Source organism: Tamandua tetradactyla, chromosome 4 (assembly GCF_023851605.1).
Source record: "Tamandua tetradactyla isolate mTamTet1 chromosome 4, mTamTet1.pri, whole genome shotgun sequence".
In the NCBI taxonomy this organism is placed as follows: Eukaryota; Metazoa; Chordata; class Mammalia; order Pilosa; family Myrmecophagidae; genus Tamandua; species Tamandua tetradactyla.
This window is the reverse complement of record NC_135330.1, coordinates 36,151,933-36,166,666: the sequence shown is the minus strand read 5'-3', so window position 1 is coordinate 36,166,666 and position 14,734 is coordinate 36,151,933.

The following is a 14,734-nucleotide window of genomic DNA, read 5'->3' as shown; positions in this document are numbered from 1 at the left end:
AATTATCAAAGTTTCTACTTAAGAAACTAGAAAAAGTGCAAATTAAACCCAAAGTAAGTCAAACAAACAAAATATTAAAGACAGAAGTAGAAATAAATGAAATAGAAAATGGCAAACCATAGAGAAAATCAAAGGAACTAATAACTTGTTCCTTGAAAACATAAAGAAGTATTAAGGTTCTATGTAGACTGATCAATACAAAAGAGAGAGAGGGGATACAAACATTTAGCAATTAATGTTTAGGTAAATTAAGGGTAAAAAAAGAGAAAATCATAAATAATATTATGCCAACAAATTTGACAACTTAGACAAATTTCTCGAAAGACATGAACTATCCAGGATTCTCAAGAAGAAATATATTACTTGGATAGCTGTAGATCTGGTAAAGAAATTTAATTTTAGAGAAAACATGGACAAAAACTCCAGACCCAAATGGCTTCACTGGTGAATTCTACCAGTCATTTAAGTAAGAACTATTAGAGATTATATGCAAATTTTTCCAAAAAATAAAAGAGGAGGGAAAATTTCCCAACTAATTTTATGAAGCCAGTATTATCCTGATAACAAAACCAGACAAAGATATTATGAGAACAGAATCCCTCATAAACATAGATAAAGTATAAAATTTTAACAAATCAAATCTACAGGATTTGACTAATGACCAAATGAGGCTTATCCCAGGAATGTAGAATTGATTTGATATTTGAAAATCAATCAATGCAAATCACCATATTACATAATAAAAGAGGAAAACCTTATGATTATTTCAATAGACAAAAAAGCAATTGACAAAATCCAACACTCATCTGTTATTTCAAAAAATCTTATCAAATTAGGGCTAGAAGTGAACTTTCTCAGTCTCATAGAGAAAGTAGGTTTACAAAAAAAACCTACAACTAACATCACAGTCATTACTGAAACACTCAAGGTTTACCTCTAAGATCAGGAAAATGTCAAGGACGTCTGCTCCCACCATTTCTATTTAACCTTTTAATGGAAATCCTAGCCATTACAATACGACATGGGGAAAAAAGGCATAAAAATCACAAAGGAAAAATAAAACTCTCTCTACCTATACATGACATGACTGTTAATGCAGAAAGTCCTCAGGAAACTACCAAACCCCTACTGGAACTAATAAATGAATTTAGCAAGATATCAGGATAAGGTTAATATACAAAAATTAATTTTATTCTATATACTTGTAGTGAACAATTATAAAATGAAATTTTTTAAATAAATGTATATTTATTGATAGATCTAAGACTAAATTATAGTTAGAAAGGAGAGTACGTAAGATTATGTAATGTAATATGTCTAAGCTAGATGTTCTGACAATTTCCATGAAATATAACGTTAACAAATAGAAGGAGGCTAGATGGAATATACGAAAAGTAAAATAAGTTCACTAGCTTCCTTATGGCAATTAATTGGGAGTTAAAGGATTTTGCTTCAAAACAGATTCTGTAGGATAAAGGGGAGGGAAAAAAAAGAGATTACTAGCTAATTTCAATTTTACACCAATGGACATAGGAAGGAACCAATAGATAAAATTCCCAAATGCAGAAACTCATTGAATGAGGAAATAACGAAAGGCTTTTCTGTTAAATTCAAGAACAAGGTAAAACAAGTACTATCTCTGCTACCTATTCCATCTACAGGAATAAGAATTGGAACAGAAGAGGTAAAACTCTCCATTTACAGCTGACATAATCTCAAAAATTGAGAAGAGCCAATGGGATAACTATTATAAAGAATAAAAAAACTTAGTAAAGTAGCAGTAATAGAATTATCGCATATGATGAAATGCAATTAGAAATTTAATGGAAGTGAAAAACTCATTTTACTGTAGCAAAAATAAAACAAAATACCCAGGCATAAATCTAACAAGACAGGCCTAAAACCTTTATGAGGAAAACTATAAAACAATCTGAAAGAAACAAAACTAGACTTGAACATATTAAATGAGGTACCACGTTTTTGGATAGGAAGACACAGTCTAAAGGCGTCAGTTTTTTCAAAGATGTTTTATAAATATACTGTAATCTCAGTAAAAAAGAAAAATGTGCCATAAGGTTTGTTTTTTTTGAATCTCAGGTTGATTATAAAGTTCATTTGGAAAAATAAACAAGCAAGAAAAGCCAGGAAATCTTTAAAAAAAGAAGGGCAATGGGGGGAGGGGCGGAGGCGGAAGGGCTGGTCCTCAGAATTCAACCCTACCATAAGCCTGCATGGTTAAAATATTTTCACATTCTCACATGAACAGAAAATAAAGTCTGGAAAATGACCCCACTGTAGATGGAAATTTAGCATATGATAAACACAGCATCTTGAGAGAGTGGAGAAAAAAATGGATTTTTAAAGAAGTGGTGTGAGATAATTGTATAACATATGAGAAAAGATACGATCACACCCATTGCTCATATTATACTCCGGGATAAATTTCAAAGGATGAAAGATTTTAATGTAAAAGTGAAACAATACAGGTATTCAAAAAAATATATGAGTGAATTCCTCTGTCATCTGGGATGTACGGAAAATTTTCCTATGTCTCAATATTTAGAAACCATAAAAACTGATAAATTTTATTTCATAGAAAATGTTTTAAAAACTTTTGTATGGCAAAAAATACCATAAGAAAAGAAAAAAGACAAGTGACAAACTAGGAAAAACTATTTGCAACTTATACATAGACAAAGTGTTAATATCCTTAATACTTGAAGAAATTCTAAAAATAGAGAAAAGGGCCAAGAGCGTTTTAGAAAAAATGTAATGAAGATTCGAACTGAGAGTTCATATGGTAAACATGCAAATGGCTCCCAACCACATGAAAAGATATTCATTAAATAAGAAAAGCAAATTAAAAACTACATAAAGATACCAGCTTTCATCAATAAATTAGCAAAAAATATGAAGTTTGACATCATACCTCTTTGACAAGGCTGGTGGAGAGGCAAGATGATACAACCCCTATGTATGAAAATTTGACAATTTCTAGCAAAATTCCCAGGCCAGGAAGCTATTGAAGACTCCTAGAGTCATTTCAAATGGACTCAGAAGCCAACTGAAATAGGCTCCTGGAAAATTTGAGCACCAGTAAGAACAATAACTACATCAACTGAAACATTAAATAAGTTTAAATCTACAAATCACTAAGATATCTTTAAAAAAAAAAAAAAAAAAGACCTTCATTGACCACTCTTGAAAACCAATTCATTCTTTTGAAAACTGGTAATAAAGAAAATCAAGCATTTATTCTTCTTTTCTTATACAAACATGAAGAGAAGTTGATGAGGGACCATTTCCCTTTTAGTAAAATTAAAGCTAACAGCTAACAGATAAAGAGAGAAATGATAGAATTAGGATATTCCCATTTTGCAACATCTGGTGATTGAATGGATATAAGCAATGAGCGTCAAAGGCTACTAAATACCACAAAAGACTATTAGACATTATATCCCTTGTGATAGAAGTGCAAGGTACCACCTATGAAGCGGGCCGTTCTCCCCAAAACCAAGCCTGAATCTGATCAAACCTCAAGATCTTAGTTCAAATTTACAGAAATATAGGACACAGAGGAACATGGTAAACACTATCAAAAGGATACAATCAACAAAACAACCGTGGGAAACTCAGCAAGACAAATCACTGGGTTTCTTCAACAACGAAAAATTGGCAAGACAAAAATAAATGGAATGGGAACCTATAGATTAAAATAAAGTTAAAAGACAAGTTAACCAATTGTAATGTATCGAACTTGTTTGGATACTGGTTGAAACAAACTGTAAAAATGAAATAAAAATTTTAAAAAAGAAAAGCATATTTATAGTACAATCAGAAAAGGAGTGAACAATGATCAGATTATATTTCATGATATTAAGGATTATTGTTGGTTTTTTATGTCCTATCATGTAATCAGGTTATGTCTAAAGGGGGTAATCTCTATCTTCTAGAATACATACAGATATATTTATAGATTAAATCATATGTCTGGGGAAAAATCCAGGGAAGGAAAAGAGAACAGTATAAAGGATAAACACTGATAATTATTGAAGCTGAGGGATAGGTATATAGAGAATCATTGTGTCATCTTCTTCTTATATGTTTTAAATTCTCCATAATTTTTTCAGACACATATGAAACAACACTACTCTTAATAGATATATGCATAGTAAGTTCAGATGCTGAGCACATTAGCATAACTGTTAATGTTGGAAAGGGGGTGGGGATGGGATTTGAGGCAATCAAGAAAAAATAAAATGATAATACAAGAAAATGAATTTATAAAGAACAATGATAATTATATTCCATGAATAGAGGAAGATGATTAACGCAACACTTTATACCCAAAGCCCTCCCCCCAAAATTAAAGAAATAGAATGCATAAATAAAAATTAAAAATCACGAGTATTCATTCAAAAAGTAATTCAGAGAGTTCTATATGTAACGTACTCATCAGCATCCTAACTGTAATTAGTTGAACTGGAAACCTCTTAAATACTATTACAGGCTATTAGAGAGTAGAAGAAGTAAGGGTCCCTCTGCCCCATGAAAACTTGTCTGCTACCTGTCCCCATTCCCTTGAAACCTTGAGTTCACAACAATCTGTAAATGGTTTAATCAATCTCTGCTAATCTTTCTGAATCCTTCTCTTCTCTAGCAGCAGCTCACATTCTTTAACAAACCTGCTCCACAAGGAAAATTGCTGGAAAAAGGTGAAACCCAGAATTCATAATACAGGAGCCAAGGCTGTTCCTGAACTTTACAAAGATCCAGGAAATTAGAAAGGAAAATGCAGTTCCTCCAAGGGGAGGGGGACCCCACTTTCTCCTGGAATGCAAAATTGAAATTCAGAGAGTCACAATCGAAGATCAAGCAACTTGGGGTAGAGGGGAGCAAACAAAAAAGGGGGGTGGGGAAGAAGTAAATGCTAAAAAAGTAGCACAGACCAAGGATATAGGAGGAAAACCTCAAAAGAGGGTAACAGGCTCCTCCACCACAGAGCTCAGACAAGGGTGCTGTAAATCCCATGGTTCTTGATCTGGAGAACCAACTTACAAATAATTTTCTTATAAAATTTCATAGGTGGCCACTCAGTGGTTAGAAGTAGGAGTGCTTTGGGTGGTTTGGTTTTAGAAAGAGTAATTGGACTCTTTCATTATACTCTGATTCAAAACAAGTGGGTTCCTTCTGCCTTCTCCTGCCTCTCCTCACTGCAGACCCTTCAGGAGTATGAAGCCTGAATGGTTTCTAAGTTTGGCTCCTTTTAGTCACATGCAGTCCTTGGAGAAACACAACTAACACAGCTCACCCATGTCTTAAAATGGGAGTCACTGTCACAACACTAATAGGCTTTGCATGCTCAGAGCCAAGGGGGCCCTAAAGCTGTTCTTGAGGGCATGACACAGTCTCCAATTAAAAAGATAATTATGCTGGAAAACTAAAGTTGACTGGGGTCTAATGGAAGCCCTCTTTACTTTCTGCCTGCATCCTGCTCTGTGCAATATGCTTTCTCCCATTCTCAGTCCCCTTAAAAACTAGTGAAGTTCTCATCACAGTTGGCCTCCAGGTGCCTTGAGCTTCCCCTCTCTATGTGTCTCCTACTCCATTTCATTTTTGTGTCTTCACCCCAGGCAAATCTGTATGGTAAGTTAAACCGCGCAACATTGGACTGCAAAAATTGCAGCTTTTAAATTGTCTGTAACAGAACTTAGTTTGTGAGTCCTCATTTATTCCTCTGTAGCAGAAATTTTAATCTTTGCAATTCAAAGTAACTCAGTCTCTTTTGGATTTCAATATGGCCAATTCAAGATGTACACTCAATAAACTCAAGACTCTCTTCCCTCGTCTTCTCCTTCACTTCTTACTGGAGACGTTCTAAATTCCTTTTTTGAGGAAGGGAAGTTTGGCTGATGTGTTTCCCTAGCTTCTGGAGAAGGACATCTGATGTGGGAGCTGTCCTGTCGTGACTGACTCCACTGAGGGATACCTCCACTTTGCTGGTCCTCAACATCATTGCCCTGCTATAGCTTCTCACCAGAAGATACGTGCATTCTGCATCCTCCTTTTAGGCTCCAACTCCAGGCTCCTCAGGGCCTATCAGCTTGTTCCTTGCTACTACTGCAGCCTTTTGTGGTGCCTTGGGAAATCTGGCATCACTGTGGAAAGTGAAAAATGATATGGGGCTCTTTGTGATTGTTCTCAGACCTACTAGCCTAGAAAGTCCCCAGCCATTACTACTATACATCCCAGGTGCCATGTTGGGGGCAGGTCTACTTGGTCTTCGAGCTATATTCTAGGAGGAGAGACACAAGAGTCTGCTGCTCTTGGAGCTCCTTTCAATTTACAATTTTCATAGCCCAATCCCATTTTATCCCCCATAATTCAGCCCAGAGGTTAGGATGCTGAACCCCCTCACAGAATCTCAAGCAGAATTTAAATTCTAGTAATGTCCACTTTGGTTCTTGTCCTCCCCCCAACTGGTCTTTTTCTTTTTAACCTTTTTATTATATAATATAACATATATACAAAGCAAAAAAAAGAAAAAAGCAATATTTTTCAAAGCACTCTTCAACAAGTAGTTACTGGACAGATCCCAGAGTCGTTGGCTACCATGCCATCCTCTCAGATTTTTCCTTCTAGCTCCAGAATATAGGAAGCTAGAAGAAATAAATATTTTTATTATCACAATCGACTTTTTTTTCCTTTTTGTGAAAAATAACATAGATACAAAAAAAGCAATAAATTTCAAAGCACAGCACCACAGTTGATTGTAGAACAGATTTCAGAGTATAGGTTACAGTTCCACAATTTTAGGTACTTACTTCTAGCTGCTCTAAGATGCTGGAGCCTAAAAGAAATATCAATTTAATGATTCAACAATCATTCGTTTGTTAAACCCTACCTTCTCTGAATAATGCCACCATCACCAGCAGGTCAATTTTTATCTCCTTTTGAGTGGGAAATAATTGTGTCATCCTGCCTGCTAAACTCCACACTCTGGACTTCGGTTCTTGACATTTAAAGCCAAGCTTTTTAGAATTAAAAAAAAATAAGCCACAGCTTTAAGATTAGTGTTTATGCTAGGCAAGTAATAAGATTCATTCAGTCATCCAATGGACTTCTTTGTTTGAGCTCCATCTATCCAGTCCCTGAGAACAATGTAATGAAAAGCCATGCATGCAGCCTGAATGCAAGAGAAAAATAAAGAGAAAAGAAGGGTACAGATGGAAGCAGGAGCTCAACTTCTAAATATCTGAATAATGCTTGCCCCCTCTCCTCTTATGCGCAAGTCTATCTCTATCCTTCCCCCACTGGTGTTCTATCTCTATCCTCCTGCTCCCCAATCTAAGACACTCACAACCTTGGGAACAGTACTCACAGCCCATCCCCAGGCAGGGTGCCTTCCCTGAAGAACACTTCCCAACGTTAGCAGCCCTCTCCATGGGCCACTTGCCTGCAGCTACTGGCATCTGTATTGGGTGTCTGGACAGGGCTTCTCTAGATAAGTTTCTCAGAGCCTCTGGACACAGGTTGCAAGCTGACCTGACTCTTAGGCCGGCTGAGAGAAATAGAAAAGAAGGCATTGGGACTGACAGGCTCGCAGCTCATGACAAGTTTAAGACTTTTAAACAAGGTATGAGAGAAATAGGCTATTCTGCCTCTGATGGGAAGGAGGAGCTGGAAAAGAAGAAAAGACCCAAGAGATGGAAGGCTGTGCCTGACTTATGCCAGTGTTGCAGTTCAGGGCATAATTTTGCTCAAGCCATACTACTCCTGGCCAGCCCCGAGATGCATATGATTTTCTTTAAAAATAAATGATTTTTTTTAATCTGCCATATAAAAAATAGAACCATGTTTATGTTTCCCAGTTTAGATAGCTGCTTTCATGCACTTTCACCTCTTTTATCATAATCCTAACTATTGTAATTCTTCTTTTCTTAAGGAAATTGAGATTGAATTCACCTTAAAGTCAGTGGGCACCTGCACAGGTTCATTTGCATCTCCCTCTACACTATCCACAGAGGGCCTACTCCGTAAGGGCCATCATGCTAAATGTCAGCAAAAGATGACTGGACAAAATGAAAAACTTCCATAAATTTCCTAGGAACTGGAGCAAACTATGGAGCTAATCCTTGGAGATCTTTAAAAAGGGGAATCTTCCTGAGTCAAGGCAACTCTGTAACTCTATCCTTTCTCACTAAAACGAGCTTAGCCTCATCTTTCTCCAAAGAAATGCGTGGTTTCTCCTTTCATCAGACCCAAAATTGGACTATTGATGCTAAATTTTCCTTAGAGCCTGAGAAAAGAGGCTGCTTGATGCTTGTTTACCATTTCCAATAATCCTATAATAGCAACACTATGAGAAACAAGCTGTGCACCTTGGGAAGTATTCAGCTACTCCATGGGGTCCCCACAAATTAGACCTTGAATTATCCTCTTAAAACCCCAGACTCCCAGGTTCCCAGTACCCCCCACCAATACTGCCCAAATGATCTCAACCCCAGTTAGAAAAAGGTCATTCCAGGCTCATGCGGAACTAGTGGTAGAACCCAGGAGACAGCTGTCAGTGTTCTGGAAAGTGTTTAAAGAGAAGAATGGTGTGGCCAGACTGACAATTTTAAGACTTGGCAGAAAGGACTGCATTTCCTCAGTGTGTGTGTTTGTGTGTGTGTGTGCGTGTGTGTGTGTGTGTGTGAGAGAGAGAGAGAGAGAGAGAGAGAGAGAGAGAGAGAGAGAGACAGAGAGAGAGAGAGAGAGAGAGAGAGAGAGAGAGAGAGAGAGAGAGACAGAGAGAGAGAGAGAGAGAGAGAGAGAGAAACTCATGCTCCTTGTATCTGTAGAAATTCTTTGAGATCTGGGTTTCTCCAAAGAGGATTTGCATTTGCATCGGAGAGGCTCCTGGAGAACAACCAATCCAAGATCATTTTAAACACTTTCAGATTATGATTTTAGGGAGTTAGAAAGATATTGTGAGTTCTGTCCCTGGGTCTGTGAAACGATGGGCCTGTGGTTAGAAATCCCTGTTGGGACTGTTTTCTGTTTTCCACTCCACCCAGAACGGAGACTGTTCTGCAAGATGGGATTGATTTGCTCACCAAGAGACTAGCCTTGGAGGGTCCTGGTGACTTTCTGTGGGACTCTCCCCCTCTTCCTGGATCTGACACATTTGAAACTTGAGAGAATAAAAGAGTATGTGAGTGTGTGTGTGTAGATTTTGAAAAAAAAGCTTAGAATCTAGAGTTAGATGTTCCCACTTAATAGTTTTATGACTTTGAACAAATAGTTTAATATACTTTTAGCTCTGTTTTCAAATCCAATCTAAAACAGTGGTAGTGATGATGATGATGATGATGATGATGATGATGATGATGATGATGATGTGATGATGATAACAATAATACCTGCTCTACCTACCTAACAGTGCTGTTACATTAGGTAGGAAAAACACTTTTATAACTATATAGCACTATAAAGTTGTAAAATGTAAATATTATCCAAATTTTGACACTCTATTAGAAAACCTTTTATTGAAATTGAACCAAAAGTCTGTCTGTAACTTCCACCAATAATTTACCATGAAAGCACACAAAAGTAGCCTAATTCTTCTTCCAAACAAGAGTTCTGTTTAAGTATGGAAAATAGCCCCAATGTCATTCCTGAGATTTCAGTTTTTCTGGGTTCAAGGCATTTAATATTCTTTGTTTCTCCAAGCATGTGTCATACGTCCTGTGTTAGAGTAGCTCATATGCCACCATGTGTTTCATCATAGCCCCACTTGGGATTCCAAGAAGATTCTCTTTGCTTTTCCAGGTCTTGAGGTTGTAATATGGAAGCTGAAGTATACTGCCTACTCATAGCCAATTCCACTTCATCAGTGAGGAAAGCAGGGTGCATCTGCTTGTGACCAATGACAGGCTCTTTGCCCCACCCATGAACCCATACCTCTACATCCCTACACAAGCCATGGCCCTCTCCTGCTCTTCCTGTTGCGGACCAATTAAAATGGACTTTGGACAGCACTGGAAACAAACATGTCCAAAAATTTTAACTTCTAGCTAGAGTGAGGTCTCGTTTTAGTCTATGGAAAGCATACGAATTAGAATGAAAGAAGAATCATTTATGCATTAGATTTATACAGCTCTTTCCTGTAAAATGCTCAGGGCATTGTACTGAGAAATTTTAATTGATTAACATATTATTTCTTCAGTGCTGCAAGGCTCAACTTCTCAGAGCTTTGCAAATGCCATTTCACTCACTCCGACTTAGCTCTCCCCCTTGAAAAGTAACCATTTTTTGTCTGGTATATATAATGGTGACCTATGATATGGAGCATGGGTTGAGCTTGCTAAGCTGGGGCAGGATCACAGAATTGTAGAGGTAAGAAACTTCCAGAGAAAAGCCAATTCATTCATCATTTTAAAGATGAGGAATTTGTGACACAAGGTCACAGCTAGCTGGGGCCAGCAGTTGACCCTTTTTCATCTGAAAAGCAGAAGAAAAATGATACAAGACTGATCAGCACTCCCAAGGAGGTAGAACGGGAAGAGACAGACTGTTTCTTCATGGCTCTTTTATCTTTTGCCATGAAAGCCTGTGAGTGTCCCTGAGAAAAGCAACTATTCTGCTTTAGGTGAATACAAGAATCAGCTGAAGACATAAGCAAACAGCCAAGCCAGCCAGGTTAGCTTTGTCAATAATGACTCAAGAGCATGGAATAAGTATTCCTCCTCAATACTTAACTCAATAAGTTAAGTATTGAGGAGGAAAAATAATTTGAGTGGCACAAGGGAAGATAATTGGGCAACAGGGATGAACAAGCTAAAATCAAGAACTGAGAAATTAAGGCTGAATATTATTAGAAAACTGCCTAGTACAGGCTCTCATAGAGAACCCTGGACAATTTATTGCAGATAACAATCTGTTTTGGCAGTAAAATGAACCTAGTATGCTTCTCCTACTTCAGTTTTTGTGTTGATTTATAGGATGTATATATATATACACACACAAAGATAATGTTCAAACACTCCTACAGTCATGAAAATCCCTCCCTGAAAGCCTGTTCTATCCTTTTTAATTAATACCAAAAGCAATTAAATCATGGTGTGCTCCCATTACCTGCCAAGATTTGTTATTTTTAAAATACAAGAACATGGTTTCAGACTGTATCATTTTGTCCACATGCAGTCTTTTAAATGTGGTTTCCTTGGTTTCCCCCCATATATGAACTTTCAGCCAGGAAGCACAGCAAACCTTGCTTTTGCCTCATAAGGCTCTCATTTCAGGAGTGCTAAGCTGTCTGCCCTTTGCACATGACCCTCCCCAGAGGGAACAAGAAAAGGGACAATGAGATGTGGGGTGGAAGGTTACCCTCATGCTGTAACTCACACAGAAGCAACTCCTGTAATGGTTCCAGCTGCCCTCTAGGCTTCCCTCTCTTGGGCACTTGGGAGTTAACAGACATTTGTGGCTTCTTAAAGAACTTTCAATTTGTTCTAAGAAAGTATTAGCCTAAATCATGGTGTGTGTGTGTGCTATTTTTGATCCTAAGTAGACTTGTGTCATGAGCAGCGGAATTCCAAAACTCACTATAACAGAGTCAAATAGACCTCAAAAGTGACCCTCAAATCACTCTAAAACCTGAGTCTTGGGCGGGCCGCGGTGGCTCAGCGGGCAAAGTGCTTGCCTGCTATGCCGGAGGACCTCAGTTCGATTCCCGGCCCCAGCCCATGTAACAAAAACAAAGAAACAAAATACAAGAAAATGTTTAAAGATGTTTCCCTTTCTTCCTTCCTTCCTTCCTTCTCTCTGTCTTTCCTTTAAAAAAAAAAAAAAAAAAAAAAAACCTGAGTCTTAAAGATGACTATAACACTTTTAAATAACTGACTAATGCATCGTGAAATAGAAACTCTTCTTTTTAGCTATTTAGATACTGCACTTTCATTAATGCAATCTAAGATTGCATGTCACATGGCATGGCTTGTTTCTACTGTGCTTATTGAGGACTAAAAGCTCTTACCTGCTGATAAAATAAATTGCTTACATTTATCATGCCTCCCTCACATAGCTGGGCACTATCCTAGAAACTATGTAAGAAAGTGACATCTCCCATGCTCTTTCCAATTTTCCTACTTGAGCCCATTTATAGATTCAAGTGTCTATTTCAACAACTTAGGAAAAGAAACACTGCTCCTGCCCAAGAATCTCCATGGACAGCTGTCTGGAATAGTCAGCAAGGAGTTCTGTGATATGAGAATAAAGCCCCAGAAGCCCTAGAGGAGCTCAACACTGTTCCTGATTTCTGTTCTGAGTTCTGTCTTCTAATGTCCATGAACCAACCAGCGAGACCTGTGGAGAGGTCCTGCAGGACAAGTGAGCCTCTCTGGTATCTGAGGAAGCGAGGAGATATGAATCAACAAGCAACTTATTCAGACCAGAATGATCACTCTAAAGCACTGTAGGCATGTACCGTGTCCTGTTACGCATCATGAGATATTGACTGAATGAGTGAATTAAAAACTAGTGACACTTTTATCCCTGTAGTAACTAGCATTAGATCTGAGAGAAAAAAAAGTGTTCAGTTACTAGTTTAAAATATTAATTCTACAGTTATGATCATAAAATGTTTTTATGTTTTTTGTGGTGAAGATCTATTTTGCAGCTTGTTAAAAAATAAAATGTAACCATAGAGCTGATTTTAAAATGTTATTAGCATCAAGAGTGAATTTAAAAATAAGTTCACATAGAATTGGAAGAAAAAGAATGGAATAGAAGAACCTAGGGCAAAAACTTTCATCACTTCACTACAAATGAGCCTTCCACAGCTCTCTCTTCAATTAGTGCATCGGGCAGCTGCTTTAGCCTGACTTTAAAGACTTCTATTAGCTGGAGTCCTTCGTTTATCCAGTCAGATCCCCTACAGTCGACTTCTGCCCTGGTTGGGTCAGCCTCAACACCCATGATAACACCCAAACAATTCCTGTTGCCCCAAGTGTCTCATTCTTCCTCCTTAGCAGCCTCCACCCAGCATCTCTTTCAAGACAACACTCAAAACCCTTCTCTAGGAGGAGTATAGCAGAGAAGATAGGGTTTAGCAAGTGAGTGTGACTGCTGAATCATGATATTGATAGTTCTGTTGGTCTCCAGTGCCTTGGAGCAGCTAGAAGAAAAAAGGAAAAATCATGGAACTGTAACCCATACCAAACTTCAAAATCTGTTCTATAACTACTTGTTAAAATATACTTGGAAAATTTTTGCTTTTTTGTATATATGTTATATTTCACAATTTAAAAAAAAGTTAAAAAAAAAAAACCTTCTCTGAAAAGTCTTCTCTGGCTAATGCCATCTTATACTAACTGTCCTTTTTCTTTACCTAAAGCATATGGGCAATCTATAAGACAGTATGTTACTTTTTTTTTTTTACCCAACAACATAATGTATGAAAATTCACTTAATGTGCAGTAAGATATTACTAAGAATAATGAATTATTATTATGACTATTTTTTTATTAATTAAAAAAAGAATTAACAGAACAATTAGAAATCATTCCATTCTACATGTACAATCAGTAATTCTTAATAACATCACATAGTTGCATATTCATCATTTCTTAGTACATTTGCATCGATTTAGAAAAAGAAATAAAAAGACAACAGAATAAGAATTAAAACATTAATAGAAAGAAAAAAAAAAACCTATGCCTCACATGCACCTTCATTCACTGTTTTAACATAATTGCATTATAATTGGGTAGTATTGTGCTGTCCATTTCTGAGTTTTTATATCCAGTCCCGTTGTACAGTCTGTATCCCTTCAGCTCCAATTACCCCTTCTCTTTTTTTTTTTTTTTTAATTAACGGAAAAAAAGAAATTAACCCAACATTTAGAAATCATACCATTCTACATATGCAATCAGTAATTCTTAACATCATCACATAGATGCATGATCATCATTTCTTAGTACATTTGCATCGGTTTAGAAAAACTAGCAACATAACCGAAAAAGATATAGAATGTTAATATAGAGACCAAAAATAAAAGTAATAATAGTAAAGTCAAAACAAAACAAAACAAAACAAAACAAAAACCTATAGCTCAGATGCAGCTTCATTCAGTGTTTTAACAAGATTAGTTTACAATTAGGTATTATTGTGCTGTCCATTTTTGAGTTTTTGTATCTAGTCCTGTTGCACAGTCTATATCCCTTCAACTCCAATTGCCCATTATCTTACCCTGTTTCTACCTCCTGCTGGACTCTGTTACCAATGACATATTCCAAATTTATTCTCGAATGTCTGTTCACATCAGTGGGACCATACAGTATTTGTCCTTTAGTTTTTGGCTAGACTCACTCAGCATAATGTTCTCTAGGTCCATCCATGTTATTACATGCTTCATAAGTTTATCCTGTCTTAAAGCTGCATAGTATTCCATCGTATGTATATACCACAGTTTGTTTAGCCACTCGTCTGTTGATGGACATTTTGGTTGTTTCCATCTCTTTGCAATTGTAAATAATGCTGCTATAAACATTGGTGTGCAAATGTCCGTTTGTGTCTTTGCCCTTAAGTCCTTTGAGTATATTCCCAGCAATGGTATTGCTGGGTCGTATGGCAATTCTATATTCAGCTTTTTGAGGAACCGCCAAACTGCCTTCCACAGTGGTTGCACCCTTTGACATTCCCACCAACAGTGGATAAGTGTGCCTCTTTCTCCGCATCCTCTCCAGCACTT